Genomic DNA, 18,439 nt, shown 5'->3' with positions numbered 1-18,439 from the left:
CGTCTTTTACTTAAAAGCTTCTCTCTTTTTTTAACCTCTTTCCACTAATACTGTAGTTATGATTGCTTCAGGCACTTTTCACCTGCTCTGTCCTGTAATGTCTACTTCTTGAACTCATAAATATTTATACATATGTTGGACTATTGAATGAATATGTAACAAGATTTCTTACAGAAAAATTGTGTTACATTTAATTCATTATTAATCCAGTGTTACTTTGCTTTTATAACTATTTTTAAGATTGTATTTTCAAAGTCATTAATTTTTTCATTTTTAATGTAAGAAGCGTGTAGTGGAATATATGAAAATGAAATGCAGTCAACTCCAACCAATAAAAATAAACGTAGATCTTCAAATAAAATCACTTTTTCTGCAACCATGTAGGGAAGTTCTCATTACTCAATTAAAATCAGCTGTGTAATGCCCAACTTCCCACACTAGTGGGGGGAAATTCCCATTAGTGTCACTTTCCGCACGTGAGTGGAAAAACTTTATTGTGCTTCCTTGATATAAGAAGTTTTGTTATTAACATAAATATTTTCTGTAAAACTCTAATAAGCTTATTTAAATTTATTTTATTTAAATAATTAAAAAACAAATATTAAAAAATAAAATAAAAATTGAAAGGAATATAGAAATAAAAATAATACTTTAATAAATAATTAGATATTTTTAATTATAACAGTTAAAAAGGTTATAGTGTTACCTTATAGAAATTTAAAATGAATTCTAGTGATGTCTGTTTAGAAAACACTCCTCCATCAATAAAAGAAACAGCAGAAAATGTAATAAGTAATGTAAATACGTAAGTAATGTAAATAATTGTAATATAACAATAAATGTTTATAATAAATAAATTACTTTTTGTAGACTGTAAAAATTAAATTTTTAATTTTATTAGTTAATAAATGGTTGCAGAAAAAATATAATATTTAACTCTAGTGTAAAGTATTTTCCTCACACTCGGCAATTTGCACTTGCACTCGCATCGCTTCGCTCGCTCGTGCGTGCAAACCCTGTCTCGCGTGAGGAAAAGTACTACATTCCACACTTGTTAAATAAATAACTATTTTTCTCTTCCTGAAACTTCTCCATTTTCTTCAGAAACCATTTTTAGGTACTCAATAAGCCTGAAGCAAATGAATCGCTGTTATCCTTCAACAGCCCTGCGTTGGCAGTTACTGCCCATGTTGAGAATTACCATCTAATTTGTACTCATTCTTTCACTCCTCATATGAAGAAATTTCGCAATTTTACCAATTTTCTATACGCAATTTAGGAGTGCATTGAGTAAATCTATTGCCACAAGTTTTCAAAAAGTGCATAAATTCAAACTATAGCCCACTTTATAAAAATGTGTGGGTGTTCCGTACGATCCAAGCCAATATTATCTGTCCCATTGTTAAAGGAAAGTTATGCATGATGAATTCCACAAATAGCAATTTAAATATAATACATTGTAAAGGCATTAAATACTTATTCGATTCAAATGCAACTCGCTTAGGCTATTATTCAAAATATCCTTGAGGCAATATCTCACACAAGTGCTACTAAGATGTCTTTCGTGCCAGCATTTTATATCTCATTACTTAGGCAAAGTATGTCCATCCTAATTTTACGACTACTTAGATTGATACCATTTTTTAATGCTTTAAATATTAATTAGGAAGTTGTCAATAATATTTATACTGTTTCATGATAAAAATTCAGAAATTTAATTTAAATGAATAATAATTAAAATTGAACTTAGTGAATTTTAAATACTGTTTGTTTTAATTTAACTTGAATTTGCTGCTGAATTCTTTATAAATTAAAGTTTAGTTCACTTCATTTAATTACATTTTACATATAACCTTGGCCAGATCCTTGTAAAATGTATTACTTTTAACATAAGTACAGTATGTTTTGAATTGGAAGTGCTCCGAATTAGAGAGGCAGATTAATACCACTTGAGGCCTTAAGCAGTGCTTCATATATTACACGTAATATAAACAACAATAAAGCTAAATTTAATTTTTATGATGGGAAATATCGATTTTTATTCAATTGTAAGATATACATTTTAGGGATGGGTGTTACTAAAGCTCACGACGTGTACATCCCTTTACAGTAACTACTGATTAAAATTAGTAACTAAAATAATAACTAGGATTAAATTTTGTCTCTGTAATTTTAAGTTTTAAAACAAGAGGAGTGCCCGAAAAAGCAAATTACTGATTTTCGTATTTTCTTTCATTTTTCCACGTAATTAATTCTTTATTCCCTATTCAATCTAACTAATGTCAGTCCAACTACTCATGTATCCGTTCTGCTTGACACTTCTATTTTAGTAAAATTTATTTCAGTCGGATTCTGAAGAAAGATGACCTTGAGTCGGTGCACCAGGAGAATAACCTACGGTTTTTTTAGTTAACTACGTTTCTAAGAGTAAAATATTTTACTGAGATTATGAGTTCGCAGAAAATTAGGATAAATATTTTTTTTCTCTAACTGTTATGATAATTCTAATAAGAGAAACTTTTGTACCACTTGTGTCCGGCTACCTTTACGTACTATGTCATCCTGCGATCTCATTTTTTGTCTTCCTTTCTTCTTGCTGCCATAAAAGGGCGTCCACAATAAAGAGAAATAATTATATTTTATTTTATTTGTTATGTAAGGAGGTATTTTATTTTGTTTTTGATTAAATATTTAGTTTTGTTTGTTACTTATCTGAATGAAAATAAATAAATAAATATTAAATTTGATGTTATTATGTAAGCATGTAATGAAACCAATAAAGGCTGATAATAATTATTTTTTAATGATTTAAGGCACGTCAACATCTTAGGTTATTGGCGCCTCCGGACAGTGTTCTCTCGTTACAGACAACACTGTCCATCACCGGACAGTGAGCTGTAAGAAGCTCCTAGAGAAAATCTAAGGGTCAGCAGCTGGATTTGAACCCGGGACCTCCGCGTGGGAGTCCGCATAGCAAATCCCTTCCCTAATAATAATAATTATTATTATTAATTATAAGAGAAACTGGCGTGAATGTTAATCTTCTATCTCTTTTTTCTAGTTAAACCCTCTAGGCATAAAAGTGCTTCTAAGCTGCCACTATTCTCAGCAAACCTGCCAGTGTCTTTTGGCATAGTTCCAGAATATATTTCTCTCTAGGTATGTTCGTCTTCACCTTCTTTTGAGTCGAATACCCGAAATCTTTGCTGTATAAACTAAAACGTACCGGCAATCATTCATTTTCTGAACATAATCTGGTCGTCTTTCATCATTTCCTGTAAAGGTACTACACCAAAGGTAACTGAAGAGTACGGTGATCTTCCTAAGATCTCCCAGGAACTTTTCAGCTATTTTTTCAAGAAATTTATTTGAATGTTTTGTAGAACGGCTCGTCGATTTCTGAACCATAGCTCATGTTTCGCTAATGTGTGTAGACCGCCATTATTCATCGCCATTTTCGGGCTCAACATAGTTTCTTTCTTATTGGAAAATTACCTATTTACTGAACAGTGTAGGCTGCATTTATAGACTTGGGGTACTTCATTGCCTCGCGAGCCGGTTCACTTAAAAACAGTAGTACCCTATTCTGTACTTTCACCCTTTACCTTTAGCAAAGGCTTCTATTAATCAACGTTGATCGTCAGAGCTTGCTTGATATAGCTCTTCAATCAAAATATGAAGATTATCCCTTGAACCACTTGCTAGTGCTAAGTCATCAGCTAAAGCTAGTGATAAGAGTTGAACAAAACCTAATCTCAAATTCCTAAGATGTGTATTTTTACTCCTTTTGAAATATGCTCTCAACGCACAGTCCAATTCAGTGATAAAAAGAAAGGTATTACTTGAGACATCATTTAAGACAGTGTTATGGAAAAAAATTGGAAGGTAAATTTGTGGAATGACAAATTTCTTGATCTCAAGGAAAAAAACTTGTGATTATCAGAAACCTTATGCTCTCTAGAGTTTTACATAATGAATAGGAACGCTTTTAAAAAGGACCTACTTCAAATTTAAAAAAAGGAACATATAGATTTTTATTACATTCAATTGGCTTTTCAGTTGCAAAGTTGCTTTAAATACAAACATTAGGTCCTGAAGATTTGTATACAATCTGACTGTCACATAGCTTCTCCCAGTAGGTCTTTATTTTCTGTTTACAACCTTTGTTCAAGGATTCTACCGTAAACTCCAGGCAAAATGGAGGCATTCCTTAATGGTTGCCACAATCCCTGTTATTCTTTAATTTATTTATTGCGACACTGAAACTTTCTAATCTGTGGTAATTCTATAAAGTTCTGGTGGCTGTAACCATCCGAACAGTTAACTTTTAGTAGGAAGTTATATCATACAAGAGCGTAATCTCTGGTTAAAGATTATCCATTTTTGTTTTGTTTTAAAGAGGAAATATTAACAAGAAAGTTCCGAAAGTACGTATAAACGATTACTAACTTTCTGGCAGTTTTATAAGTTGCTATCTTAAAGGAATCTCAATTGATTTTGCCAGTAACCCAGATTTAGAAATTTACAATTATTGATTATAAATTTGAGCTATGGGTTTGTAGAAAGTTCTAGTATTGACATTGTTTTAAGTACAACTTGCCAAATTATTTGTCCTCATCTGGGCTGTTTGTTAATTAAAGTGTTTGTTATTTATGTTACTGGCGTTTTAATCTTATTATATTGTATGTACTATTAACAATATTGTCGCCATTGTTCAATAGCAACAATTTGTAATAATTAGGAATAGTTGTGGTTTAATTTAGACTTTAATTAGTTCTGGTTTTGCAGTTAGAAGCAAACAGAAAATAAGGACTATTGCAAGGGTTGAGATTACCAACTGGAGTCTCATTAATTTTGGTCTCTTTATCGCATAAAGCATCGACATGCTTACTGAGTCATGTTGTCCTATGATTAAACATGAAGATGTGACGCACGTAGCAAAGTAGAATCCGAGAGCAAGTCCAGGTTACTCAATAGTAGATCTAAGAAAAAGTGGCCAAATTGTTGAAAAATCTTTGGTACTGTTTTCGAAAAACGATAAATTCAAACAAAAATAACTTCTGGTTGAAACAGTAAAGTTAAAAGAAGTAATGTAACGCCTTATCAATTTTTCAGATAGATTTCTGACTCAGAGTACAAATTAGGTGTCGTGGACGGTGGCGTCTAGCTAACATACCTTATAATGAATTCTTTTATTGACCATTTTAGATAGTTGCTTATGATAAAACAAATTTATCCTGATTCTCCAACAGCTATTCATTACACTACATTTAAACTCCTTAACAAAAACTTACAGTTTAAAAAGTTAAGTTATAAGGTTTGATTAAACGCCAAAAGGTACACAAATCAGCAAGTACCCATCATTTCATGAATACTTCATTGATAATTATTTAACTAATTTTACTGCATTAATTTTCATTAATATTAATATTAATTTTCATTAAGATGTACAGCGTCGAGACCCCCAAAAGTCACATCTACATAAAATTCCGAATCGAATGTCACCTCATTCATGAAAATCGGTTCACGCGTTTAGGCGCTACGCAGTTTACAAAAAAGGTAACAAGAACAAAGAACAATTTCTGAAAATGCCTTTTTTGCTCATTTTCAGCATCTTTTTTCTCAAAATCTATCAGATCTAGGTTGTTTTAAAAAAAAATTACAGTTATAACGGAGGATTTTCCCTATATTATAAAGACGTTTAATATTTTTTAAAACTATATTATACTACAGACTATATTTTACAAAACGTTTAAAAAAGAAGAAAAGAGTAATATTTTTTTTCTGCAACCATGTAGGAATGTTCTCATTACTCAATTAAAATCAGCTGTGTAATGCCCAACTTCCCTCACTAGTGGGGAAAAATTCCCATTAGTGTCACTTTCCTCACTAGTGAGTGGAAAAACTTTATTGTGCTTCCTTGATATAAGAAGTTTTGTTATTAACATAAATATTTTCTGTAAAACTTTAATAAGCTTATTTAACGTAACTAAATAATTAAAAAACAAATATTAAAAAATAAAATAAAAATTGAAAGGAATATAGAAATAAAAATAATACTTTAATAAATAAGTAGATATTTTTAATTATAACAGTTAAAAAGGTTATAGTGTTACCTTATAGAAATTTAAAATGGATTCTAGTGATGTCTGTTTAGAAAACTCCATCAATAAAAGAAACAGCAGAAAATGTAATAAGTAATGTAAATACGTAAGTAATGTAAATAATTGTAATATAACAATAAATGTTTATAATAAATAAATTACTTTTTGTAGACTGTAAAAATGAAATTTTTAATTTTTTTAGTTAATAAATCTAATGGTTGCAGAAAAAATATAATATTTAACTCGAGTGTCAAGTATTTTCCTCACACTCGGCAATTTGCACTTGCACTCGCCTCGCTTGGCTCGCTCGTGCGTGCAAACCCTGCCTCGCGTGAGGAAAAGTACTACTTTCCACACTTGTTAAATAAGTAACTATTTAAAAAATCAATTAACAACTTGCGAGAATGCTCTTGCAACGTCTAGGTCTAGGCCTAAAGCGCGGAAGAACGTTCTAAAACCGTCTTTTTCAGCCAACCTAACGAACATATCATTTTATTGAGTAGCATTGAGAAGAATTATGAGGTTCGGCTTGTAGTAGGTTTAGAACATATGCTTCGCTTGTTGTAAAATAAGAAATAGAATTAAAAATACTGGAAAGGTTATTGATTCAATCAAAAATGTATATTCCATTTTCTGCTTTTTTTCCATTAAAAAAACGCTTGTTTAATTGTTTCTTTTTCATGTAATGGATTTTGTACATAAAATTGGATTTAAGAATTATTAGAAATGATTTAAGTAAGAATGTGATAACTGATAACAATGGGAAAAGTTTACTAGTTTTGTGGAGATAATAGGCAAACGTTTTATCAGATAACCCTATTACTGCATAATTAAGTACAATTAGTTTAGGGTGTGTGTATTAGGGAGACAGAGAGAAAATGTCCCCTTTACACCAGTTCTAACAGCAGTAGGTTACTGCTCTGCATAGCCGTGGCCCACTTCCACATCAGGTAGTATCCACACTAGATGTCATTTGCCCACTTTACCAAACGTCTTCCATTGCCTTGCTATTCAAACACAGGAATACAGAGGTAACACTAGCTAGCAAGCCATATGGAGAACACATAATTCAATTGTGTTAACCATTCGTAATTAGTTCTGACGCAAACATAGAGCTATTGCCAGAAATGGTTTGAGGCACTTCTCAGTTCTGTGTCAAGTAAAACAATTTTCCCACACTACTCTAAGTAAAAAGCTACTAGATTGTTAAAATAACCCAATTTCGTGTGACTCAATAATCATGTAAGTGCCAACACCTACTTTAAAGTTAATACATTTCTATTTTTTAAAAATTTAAATGTGCTCCTTTGGCACTGGTTATTTTTGTCAGACTATGGTTACTAGTTAGGAAAAATTTAGGAATTTGAACAAATAAGAAAAAATATTAGTAAATTATTTATTGAAGGAGAAATCCCATGCAAAAGAGTTCAAAAATAGCGTGACCAATAAAACGAAAGTAAATATAAGTGATACAAATCATAAAAGTAACGTCAAATAAACCTTGTAAAGCTACAAAAAAAAAAAAAAAAAAAGATGATAAAAATAATAAAGTGACAAAAAGAATAAAGCTGGGTGAATCTTTAAAAGATAAGTGAATAAGCTCTTACTTTGAAAGTTACGGATATGTAACTTTATCGAACAGACAAAAAGGAAACTCTATCCAAAAGGGTCAAAAATCTCCTTAACAAAAACTTACAGTTTAAAAAGTTAGGAATAGTTAATATATATATAAAAAGTTATAAGGTTTGATTAAACGCCAAATGGTACACAAATCAGCAAGTACCCAACATTTCATGAATACTTCATTGATATTATTTAGGTAATTTTACTACAATAACTTTTCATTAATATTTTATAGAATATATTAGATGTCACAGACCCCTATGCTGACTACAATTACTACAAAATATTTGTAGATTATAAGTAGCACAACCTTTAACTTACACAGACAGTAATGTCTATCAAACTATCTATCTATTTATTTATTTTTATTATTGTATTTTTATTTTTATATTACTGTTTTTACTAATTTTCTGTGTTACTGAATTGTTTGCATTTGTAATATCCAGGTCCTGAAGAGGACAATATATTTGTCGAAACGTTGGCAAGAAGACGAGTTTGTTTTTTATTTCACCGATTCCTCGCCAATCTTGAATCCTAAGTTTAACAATGTACGGTCACGAAACCTATATATTCATATTTATAATGTAAATCTTAAAGGGAGTCTGCATTAAATTTTTGTGGGTAAGAGGTCATTGTGGTATAAAAGAGAATGAAATTGTTGATACACTTGCAAAGGAAGCCACCAATAGTGGGGAAATGGCTAATTATAAATTACCACACACCGATATCAAGGGTATAATTGCAAAAGCAGCACTACAAAAATGGCAGACAGATTACAATAATGGTGATAAAGGTAGATTCTATAAAACTATGGCAGATCAGCTACCTAGACAACCATGGTTTAAGGGAACTGTCACTAATAAATGGGTTGTTACGACAATAAGCAGGCTGAGAGCGAACCACGCGGTGTGCGGATCGTATCTACACAGGATCAACAAAAGGTCCTCTCCTCTTTGCGTAGATTGCAATGAGGAGGAGGATTTCAAACATGTAATAATGATATGTCCACGTTATGTGGTAGAAAGGAAACGAATGTTTGACGATATATACAGGTATTTAGATGCACCATTTCGCTACGAAGACATTATATTCTCCACCAACAGTTATGTGCTTAAGTCGATAGCAGAGCTAGCAATGAAATATGAATGTATTTAGAAGCAATAGCCGAATTAGAATGAATGGAACAAAATGCTTAGAGAAGGATTACGTGATTTTAATTTTGGTTAAGCGAGAAGGATGGCAGGAGCACAGAGTGCTGCTCCATCCATTAGCAGTAGTTTATGTAAATAGCAGTATATAGTAGAATGATGAATGTGTGAGGCGAATGTATTTGTAGGTAAGAATGGAGAGTGAGTGATATTCTAGTGATAAGCACCTAGACGATGCTGGCTGTATGGCGGAAGCCAATGCCAAAAAAAGAAAACAAAAAAAAAAATGTAAATCTTAGCCCGATTTCGATAAAGTTTGTCAGAAAGTTGGGTTTTTTTCTAAGTTGATATTAAAGTGCTATCCCTGCTCTTACACCAACTTAATACCATATCAGTATGTAATGAAAATATTACTTATTCCAAATGTTAAGGAAATCTGTAATGTAGATATATTACTTTGCAGAAAGACAAAAAGAAAAATCTATCTAAAAGGTGCCTAAATCTTTTATTAAAAAAAACTTACAGTTTAAAAAGTTAAGTGTAAGGGTTGATTAATCGCCAAAAGATACTCAAATCAGCGAGTACCCATCATTTCATTAATACTTCAATGGTATCATTTGATTTATTTTACTGTATTAACTTTTCATTAATATTTTTTAGTCACAGACCCTAATGCTGGCCAGTTCTTTTATATATTTTTTTTTTTTTTTGCTATAATAACAATAAAATGTGCATTACATCTCCATAAATAGGCACTATATTTTAACTCTATTCTAAATTATTTTTCTGATTGATCTCTATTATGCCCTTTATTCTGAGTAATCACATATACATGTACATTAAAATAGAAAACGACAAAGTTAGATTTGGTTACTGTTTAAATTTGAATCACGGAGTTAAAACTAAATTTGTATTTTTGAAAGCAGCCTAATGAGGGCAACAATGTTAAGAAAATATCACAGATTTACTTTTTGTGTTGTACAAGTTTTAAAACTTACGGTGGTAATAATGATAAAATGTTTTTTTAGGGAAACTCTATTGGATAATCTTGTGGAAAAATGTGGAAATCGATGAGAATGAAGATTAATCGGCAGAAGACAAGTTTCATTACCAGTTACAGGCAACTCCTCAGGACAGAGAGATCGTACAGAGTTCTTCTCTTTCTGGCGAACTCAGATAAAGGGCTTCCAGAAATTGAGGATGAACATTCGGAAAACAAATTATTAACATTTATGGAATAAGAAGTACGTAAGTGCATAACTTTTTTCATTGCAGTCTAGTTTTGGTTGATATAAATAGGTTATAGAAATATATTTGTAAAAGATAGTTAAGAACGATGGTTTTGGTTTTTTTTCGACCGTTGTTGATTGATGAATTTGGGGAATATCGAGGTGCGGTCATAAATACAAACAACAAATTTTGTTACTTTATACTAACGTTTCGGTAAATTTTTTACCTTCTTCAGAGGATTGTAAAGAAGTTTATGGAATTAAATGTTTAGCAACATCATCATAACTCTTGTTAACATAACTTCTGGCAACGGCTTGAAGAAGGAAGAGATAGCTGTTGTTGATTGCGGATCCGAAACGGATAACAGTAACGATTTTGCAATTCAAATAATCTGGGAAGAAGTTGTGACACAGACTCGAGTTTGAAGGAAAGAAAATTGGTAACTGCTCACATAGTTTGAATAGGATTTAAATAATGGTAGTAGAGCATGGGTCGCCGAACTTTTTTGATCATGGACCCCTATATAATTTTTCGAAATCTCCATCGACCCCCATAAAAATAATTTTCAGTTAATTAAAATGAAACTATCTATTAGGTACTGTGTTCGTACATTTATTTTATGATTTTAAACATTTATTAAAGTAATTTAATAAAATATTATAGATTAGATCGCTTCGATAAAGAAATTACGCGTGTTTAGGAGATGAGAATTGCCAAGATAAGAAGTTGGAGAGGTCAAAGGTTACAAATTGCCCCCCCCAAAAAAAAACAAATTTGAGAAAATGTTGAGAAATATTTTTCGAAAAAGTGCTATTTTTATTTAAAAAAAATCATATAGTTTGTATTTACTCCAAATTACAATTTCACACACAACTACCCTGTTGAAAAAGAAAAAAATGTGAATAAGCCTTAACAACCCTTAGAACCTTTTTTTTTTTTTTTTTTTTTTTAAGTGCAATTTGTAACCTTTGACCTCCTTATTTTAAGACAATCTACTTAAAAATTGACTTATTGGTCCATCTAAAAGAGTTTTCAATGAATTAAACAACTTGATAAACTAACACTGTTGAGTGCTCGTGAACACGTTTTCTTGCAAAAAAAACGTAATTTCTCATACGAAGATAAAAGGAATCCTGGAAAATGAAATACCGTTTGAAAGCCCATTAAACAAGGAAACTTTTATAAAAAGTGCCAGCATCTAGGTCTGATAATGATCTCATAAGGGCCTAATGAGTTTTCATAAAAATTTCGATTACTTTTATTTTTCCAGCATTCGGAGAAAGATTGAGGCTGTTTAGAGAATAACTTATGCTTCGAAATGGTATCAATTTTCAGGAAATTTATCTGTCTTTCTAACCGTGTCATCAGAATCAAATTCGGACTAAAACTTTCTGAGTAATAACATTTTTATTGGAAAAAAGTAAGGATTTTAGAAAAAAAAAATTCAAGTGACGTCACTCAAGAACAGTGGAAAATATGAAGTTGGTCAATACGTCATTTAACTCCACTTTAGATGTACTACACACAGTAGGCCTATGGACATTACTTACTGGTTCACCCTGTTATAGACCACTTTGGTGACCTCTGCTGTGGCCCGCAAATCTAAAATGTTCGATTCCCGGTTTAGGCCTTGGATTTTAATTAAAGGGTTAAATGAGAAATTTTTAGTAAAGTAAGTTAGCTAGTTACCTCCCACAGGACACCTAATTAGGTAATTGGACTTAAAGCCTGCCTGAAAAAATGTAGGAAATTACTTTACTTTTTTCTAATGCGCTAATGTATAGCAAGTTATTTAATAATATTCAATTTTTAGGCAATAATTTTTGTTGAATAAAAGTGGTTAATAATACGAGGGTCGTTTGAAAAGTCCGTGCAAAGTCAGAGAGATAGCACTACTGGCGCGTATCGAGGTTATATTTAGTTAGTAGCATCTCTTGGAAGAACACACACCAAGTTTCAGCCAGATCGGTCTATTTCTTTGTGTTTGGCATTCGTTTGAATCGAGGAAGTCGAGTGATTTTCAAAAAATGGACGAAAAAGAATTTCGTGTATTGATTAAATACTACTTTATGAAAGGCAAAACGCCTCAGGAGACTAAAGAGAAGCTTGATAAACATTATGGTGACTCTGCATCTTCGATTAGAACAATTTATAAGTGGTTTCAAAATTTTCGGAGTGGCCATATGGGCACAAGTGACGCTGAACGTTCTGGACGCCCTGTTGAGGTTACTACTCCAGAAATCATTGATAAAATCCATGATATGGTGATGGATGACAGAAGAGTGAAGGTGCGTGACATTGCTAGTGCTGTGGGCATCTCGAATGAACGGGTACATAATATTTTGCATCAACATTTGGATATGACAAAGCTATCCGCAAGATGGGTGCCGCGATTGCTCACGCTTGACCAAAAACAAAATCGTGTGAAGTGTTGCAAGGACGGTTTGCAGCTGTTCCAGAAGAATCCGCAGGACATTAAGCGTCGTTTCGTCACTGTGGATGAAACATGGATACATCACTACACTCCTGAGACCAAAGAACAATCTAAACAATGGGTTACCAAGGGGGAATCTGCGCCAAAAAAGGCCGGAAAGATTATGGCGACTGTCTTTTGGGATTCGCAAGGAATAATCCTCATCGACTATCTGGAAAAGGGTAAAACTATTACAGGTGCATTATTATTCATCGTTATTGGACCGTTTGAAAACCGTGCTGCAAGAAAAACGCCCACGATTGGCCCACAAAAAAGTCCTTTTCCATCACGACAACGCACCAGCTCACACCTCAGCAATTGTGGTCGCAAAATTAATGGAAATAGGGTTCCAACTCGTTTCACATCCCCCCTATTCTCCAGACTTGGCTCCCTCGGACTACTATTTGTTCCCCAATATGAAGAAATGGCTGGCGGGAAAAAGATTTTATTCAAACGAGGAGGTGATTGCAGAAACGAATGGCTATTTTTCAGACTTGGACAAATCCTATTATTCGGAAGGGATCAACAAACTAGAGCAGCGTTGGACGAAGTGTATAAGCCTAAAAGGAGACTATGTTGAAAAATAAAAAAGGTTTACCCCAAAAAATTAAGTAGTTTTTATTTTTGCACGGACTTTTCAAACGACCCTCGTATAAGTATGGAGTTTGTAGGTTGGCTTGCAGGTAGAAAAGCATGAGTAGAATATTTAGAAGTTTTGTTGGTGCAACGTCAACCTAGCGGTGTAGCAGACCCGCAACAATACCTCCTTATACTATATATCATCTTTTATATTTATCGTGTTTGGCGAACAAGACTGCTGGTTGCCGTCGTACGCTCGCAACACCTGTCGTCCATTCAGCCCACTCTACCTACTACTTCTATTTCTCCTTCATAGTTCATCTTTAATCATCACGGCCACACTTCCATTATTAAAACATCATCACTGTAATAAACTAAATTAATATAATGGATATCCACCAATCACCTGTTTGTTTCTTTTGTGCAGAGTTCTTTCCGAACTCTGTGCCGAACATTTTTCTTTAAATTTGAATAAATAGGATGAATCAAAGTAAATATTTCCGAAATTATTATTTCCGATCTGTGTAGTTTTCCGTATTGTTTTCCTTACCCATATTTTTTTTTTAACTTATAGTTTTTGATTGACGTTTTACCATAAATTTCAGCGTAGAATTTAAATAGTTTAGGTATAGAATTCTTCAATTCAAATAGAACCCTTGATTATGCATATACAGGGTATTCTTTTTAAGACGGCTCAACTGCATTTCATGCTTAAACGGTTGATCTGAGCAAAAAATGGTAGAGGCAAAATTTGTTGCCCGTCAACTCTAGTTTCAGAATATGTGACTTGATTTTAGATTCTTGCCCGCATACGCAGTTGACCCCCATTTTCATATACACAGTTTTAACAAAGAGTATAAAAAGTTATGAAAGAAACCGGAAACCGCAATTCGATATCTTTAAAATTAAAAGTGCTAGGCCAGGGGTCGGCAACCTATTTTAAGTAGAGAGCCATTTTTCTTTAAATAATTTTAATAAATCTTACCAAGAGCCGCAAGGATGAGGAGTAAAGAACTCTGTAGATCATTTGTAATCTCAAATTATTACTTTATGATATTCAATAACATATAAATGTTTTATATATTTATTTTCACATATTGCAAAGTAAATAAACAAATAAATAATAACTAAACCTGTGTTTGGATGAAAATATTATTATAATAACGTACTTTATTTTAATTCAATTTCAAACTTATCACATTTAAATTCATTTTTGAAAAAATATCTTTACTTTAATAAATGAACTTTTCATTTGTTTCATTAAAAATTAAAATATACAATATATTTTTGACAGGCTGAAGAGCCACACAATTTGGATAAAAGAGCCGCATGCGGCTCGCTAGCCGCGGGTTGCCGACCCCTGTGCTAGGCCATTTCAAAATCTGGTATTTATTTTCCAATTTTTTAGCTTGTTATCAAAGAGAAAGAAGAGCAGTTGATAACCTCCATGCTAACCTGGCTTACGAGCCAGAGGAGGCACCTTTGAAGGCACAGTACATGTTTCACAAGTTGAGTAAAGTGCATTATTTGATAAATTAAGGAATAAGTTTGATCCTTTACATGGAAGATGTTGATCACTTAAATATGGGGCAGGTGGTTTCCAATTTTTTTTTGGTAATTAAACGCAACTCTCCCAAAATTACCAAATAATTATTGAACCTTGTTTGTAACAGATGTAAAATTAATTTTTGCCTATTTTGTGTATGCTTGAGAATATCTAAACCTCTTAACATTTGATTTTTCTTAGAAAAATCACTCGGAATACTACTTATTTCCCGATATTAAGAAAAGTACTAGCTTTACTGCTTTGGCAATATTTTCAGTAGAAAGGGGATGAAAAAATACATAAAAATGACCTATCGTGTGCTCTTCTTTTTCTTTGATAACAAATTAAAAAATTGAAATATGATTAATAAATACCAGATTTTGAAATGGCCTAGCACCTTTAATTTTTAAGATATCGAATTGCGGTTTCAAAACTGTGTAGTATATGAAAATGGAGGTCAACTGCGAACCCTCACTTTTGGTCGCGCGTCAGCCGCGTTTGCGGGCAGGAATCTAAAATCAAGTCACATATTCTGAAACTACAGTTGACGGGCAACAAATTTTTCCTCTACCATTTTTTGCTCAGATCAACCGTTTAAACATGAAATGCATTTGAGCCGTCTTAAAATGAAAACCCTGTATATGTTAATAAATTCTAGGATGAATCTGTGATCCAGATGTACCTAACTCTCCAAGCATGTCGAGCATAGCGGATCATCGGGCGAGGATTATTTTAGAATTATTTATTCATATTTTCGCCATTGCCCAGTTTCTCCCATTAATGGAGTAAATTCAGGTTTTTACCAATGAGAGATTAAACGAAAAGAGATATTCGCAGTTTGTAGGGTGACTGTCATTGCAAAGAAGAAGAATAACAAACTGCAGAAGGGGATCTTATCGCTCAGAGAGAGAAAAACCTGTTTCAATCTATAGATTGTGCGGTTACGTCACCTTGTTAGTCATCTCATAAAAGAGAGAATTCTTCCCCCCTATTGAGGGCAACCCCTCGTATTTCTTCTTCGTATACATTTCCACATCCCCTTGTTATCCGTCCTACTTACTCACCAACATCTCCGCACGTTTTGCTAGTAAAGAAAGTGAATTAGGGGTGACTATACAGAAGGAACTTAGCAATATTACGCTGGCACATGACAAGAACAGTCCCCATGTTTACCCCAAGCTACAGCTTGTCAAGTTACATTAACATAATATTATCCTCAATCCTTAATATTTCTCAAGGTTGAAACAAATAATAATTAGAGGGACTGATGACGTGCCGTTCAAAACTTATTATACTTAAATATTATTTAACCTAAAAGAACAGAATATGTTTTTAATAATAAGCGTAGGTTTTGGAAACCTTCAAAGTAACCTTCACCCAATCAAAGTCACTGATAAGGGTACACTTATCTGGGCCTAAAATTTTGGAAAATAACTAAAATTATTTTTATTACTGTTTGTCTGTAAACTTATATTAAGAAAGAAAAAGAATTCCATTACTTATTGATCAATTTTAAGAGAACGAAAATTACTATTTAAAAACAAATTATCCTCAAATCCTACCTACATCCATCTAACCAGAGCTGGTGTTCCTCAGGGCAGTGTCCTAGGTCCTCTTCTTTACTCCTTTTGTAGCACATATATTTCACCATCCAAATACCGCTCTTTCAACCTCTGCTGATGATACTGCTATCTTATCTCCTCATTCTGATCCTCTTACCGCTACTCGGGCTCTTCAAACACACAGCAACCACTTACAGGACTGGCTTATCAAATGGCGAATCAAAACTATCGTTACGAAATCAAAATATATAGTATTTACTCGTAAGACGAAAAAATCCTACCTCCCATCATCTTGAACCAAATTCCTGTACCAACTGTGGACAAAGTACGATACCTTGGACTGTAGCTAAGACAAACGGTTGACATGGAATCCCCTTACTAGACTGAAAAGACAAGAAACTAACCAACGCTACAAACTTTTCGCCAGACTACTTGACAAACGATCTAAACTCAACTGACAAAACAAAAGACTCTTATACCTATTGTTGCTGCCACCTATTTTGCCATACGGCATCGAAGAATGGGGATCGACTAAACGTTCCAATTCTTTACGCATCCAGACTTTACAGTCAAAAATACTACGAAAACTGCTTAACGCTCCATTTCTAACCTCACCATTCATAATGATCTCAAAATCCCTTTCAACAAACGACCTTACTCGTTTCTTCAAATTTCATTCCTTTACAGCAGCTCATCCTAATCCTTTAATTGAACACTTATCTTCTTCCACATTACCAGGCAATCCTCCGAGGAGATTGAAGAGAAGATGGCCCCGCGACCTACTCTTCTCATAACAGTATAGTGATCTGATCACGTCAATGGAGTGGAGCCACTGGGTGCCTTCTCCAATCTTCAATCAAGACACTATATTAAATCACATTCGCTTGTTGCAACAGCCGTTGCAATAAGCGAATTTCAATAAAGGATTAAAAAAAATAAACAAACAAATTCAATTCAACATGAAAACATTTGTAATTAAAATTAAACTTTACATTTGAATTCATTTATCTATCTTCCACTGTCTTAATAACTTAATTTTGATCCAAAGCTTGGTTGGGAAAGCAGAACATAAAGGTATTTGGGTGGCAAAATACACACAACAGCCTGGAGTAGCTGCTATTTACATCTATCATGTAAGCACATATAATAGTTAAACTTGTAATTAAAGTAACTTGTTACTAAATATCACCAACAAACTTGAAATGCATATCTTTAATGCTAGCGTGTAATACACCCCTCAAAGTACTTTATAGCGCTGCCGTTAGCTCAGCATTGCAGACGAAGTCTCTTTAGTAACGTATGACTCATTATGACTCATAGATGTTTTCATTTAATACCTTTTTCTAAGCACTTCTTTTTTTTCTTTTTTTTTTTTTAATTAGTGGCGTTTGACACGTTGCACTTTTATCTACATATATAAAAATAAGTCCTTTAAAAGGTGAATAAATTTGAATTCTAATCCAGATCGAATTAAAAAATATGTTCACCTTACATGCGTCGTTTTATCACTTCCTTAAAGTATTATTAAAAATAGACCTAGCGTGAGAATGAAAGTCATGTAGTGCCTAATTTTTTGCCCCCACAGACAAACTTTACGTCAGTAACCGATCAGGTGTTGTGGACAGGGCGTGAGAATAAAATTCAGAGTCTCATACCCTCATTTGTCACTTTTATTTTTTTGCGTTTATGGAGCTGGTCTCAATTCTCAAAATTGAACCACTTATTTTGAAAGACATTTTTACACAAAAAAAAAATCACTTCATAGAGTTACATAAGAAAGATTTACGTAAGTTCATAGGTAGTTCATAAGCAGATAGGACTGAAGACACTCTAACTTAACAATAATAATGTAAAAATGTTATATTGTCAATAAACCTTGAAGTTGACCTGGTCCCTTGGTCGAAAGTTCGGCAAAAAATAATAACAAAATCATGACTTAAGTTGCACAAACAATTGTAGTCAAGAAACTAAAAAATTTGCCACAATTCTTTCCCACTTCTTGTTTGAATAGTTCGAACGATTTTTGTAGCAATTTTAGGCACCTTCCATAGCACTTTTTTACTAATGTGTTTTTTTGCTACTTTATTTTTTACTTCCGTTTTTTTGTTACTTTTTTTACTTTTTCTTTTGGTTACTTTTCTTTTTGATCCTTCTCCAAAAATTGGCATTTGAGT

The 18,439-nt window shown here is 32.9% G+C and overlaps 1 protein-coding gene and 1 long non-coding RNA gene across 3 annotated transcripts in view; one reads left to right on the top strand and one right to left on the bottom strand.

Annotated features, from left to right (window-relative positions):
* Positions 1-18,439, bottom strand: part of LOC141457327 (uncharacterized) — a 315,830-nt gene that overhangs the window by 127,929 nt on the left and 169,462 nt on the right. The window lies entirely within an intron of this gene.
* LOC141457328 (uncharacterized) overlaps positions 1-18,439 on the top strand; it is a 136,725-nt gene that overhangs the window by 117,526 nt on the left and 760 nt on the right. For both annotated transcript variants that reach the window (XR_012460315.1, XR_012460316.1), the window contains one exon: positions 9,904-10,119. This is a non-coding gene — a long non-coding RNA (uncharacterized lncRNA). The remainder of the gene's footprint in view (positions 1-9,903; positions 10,120-18,439) is intronic.

Source organism: Rhodnius prolixus, unplaced genomic scaffold, assembly GCF_049639745.1.
Source record: "Rhodnius prolixus isolate KJV_2025 unplaced genomic scaffold, Rpr scaffold_10, whole genome shotgun sequence".
NCBI lineage: Eukaryota > Metazoa > Arthropoda > Insecta > Hemiptera > Reduviidae > Rhodnius > Rhodnius prolixus.
This window is presented reverse-complemented; position numbering and strand designations above follow the sequence as displayed.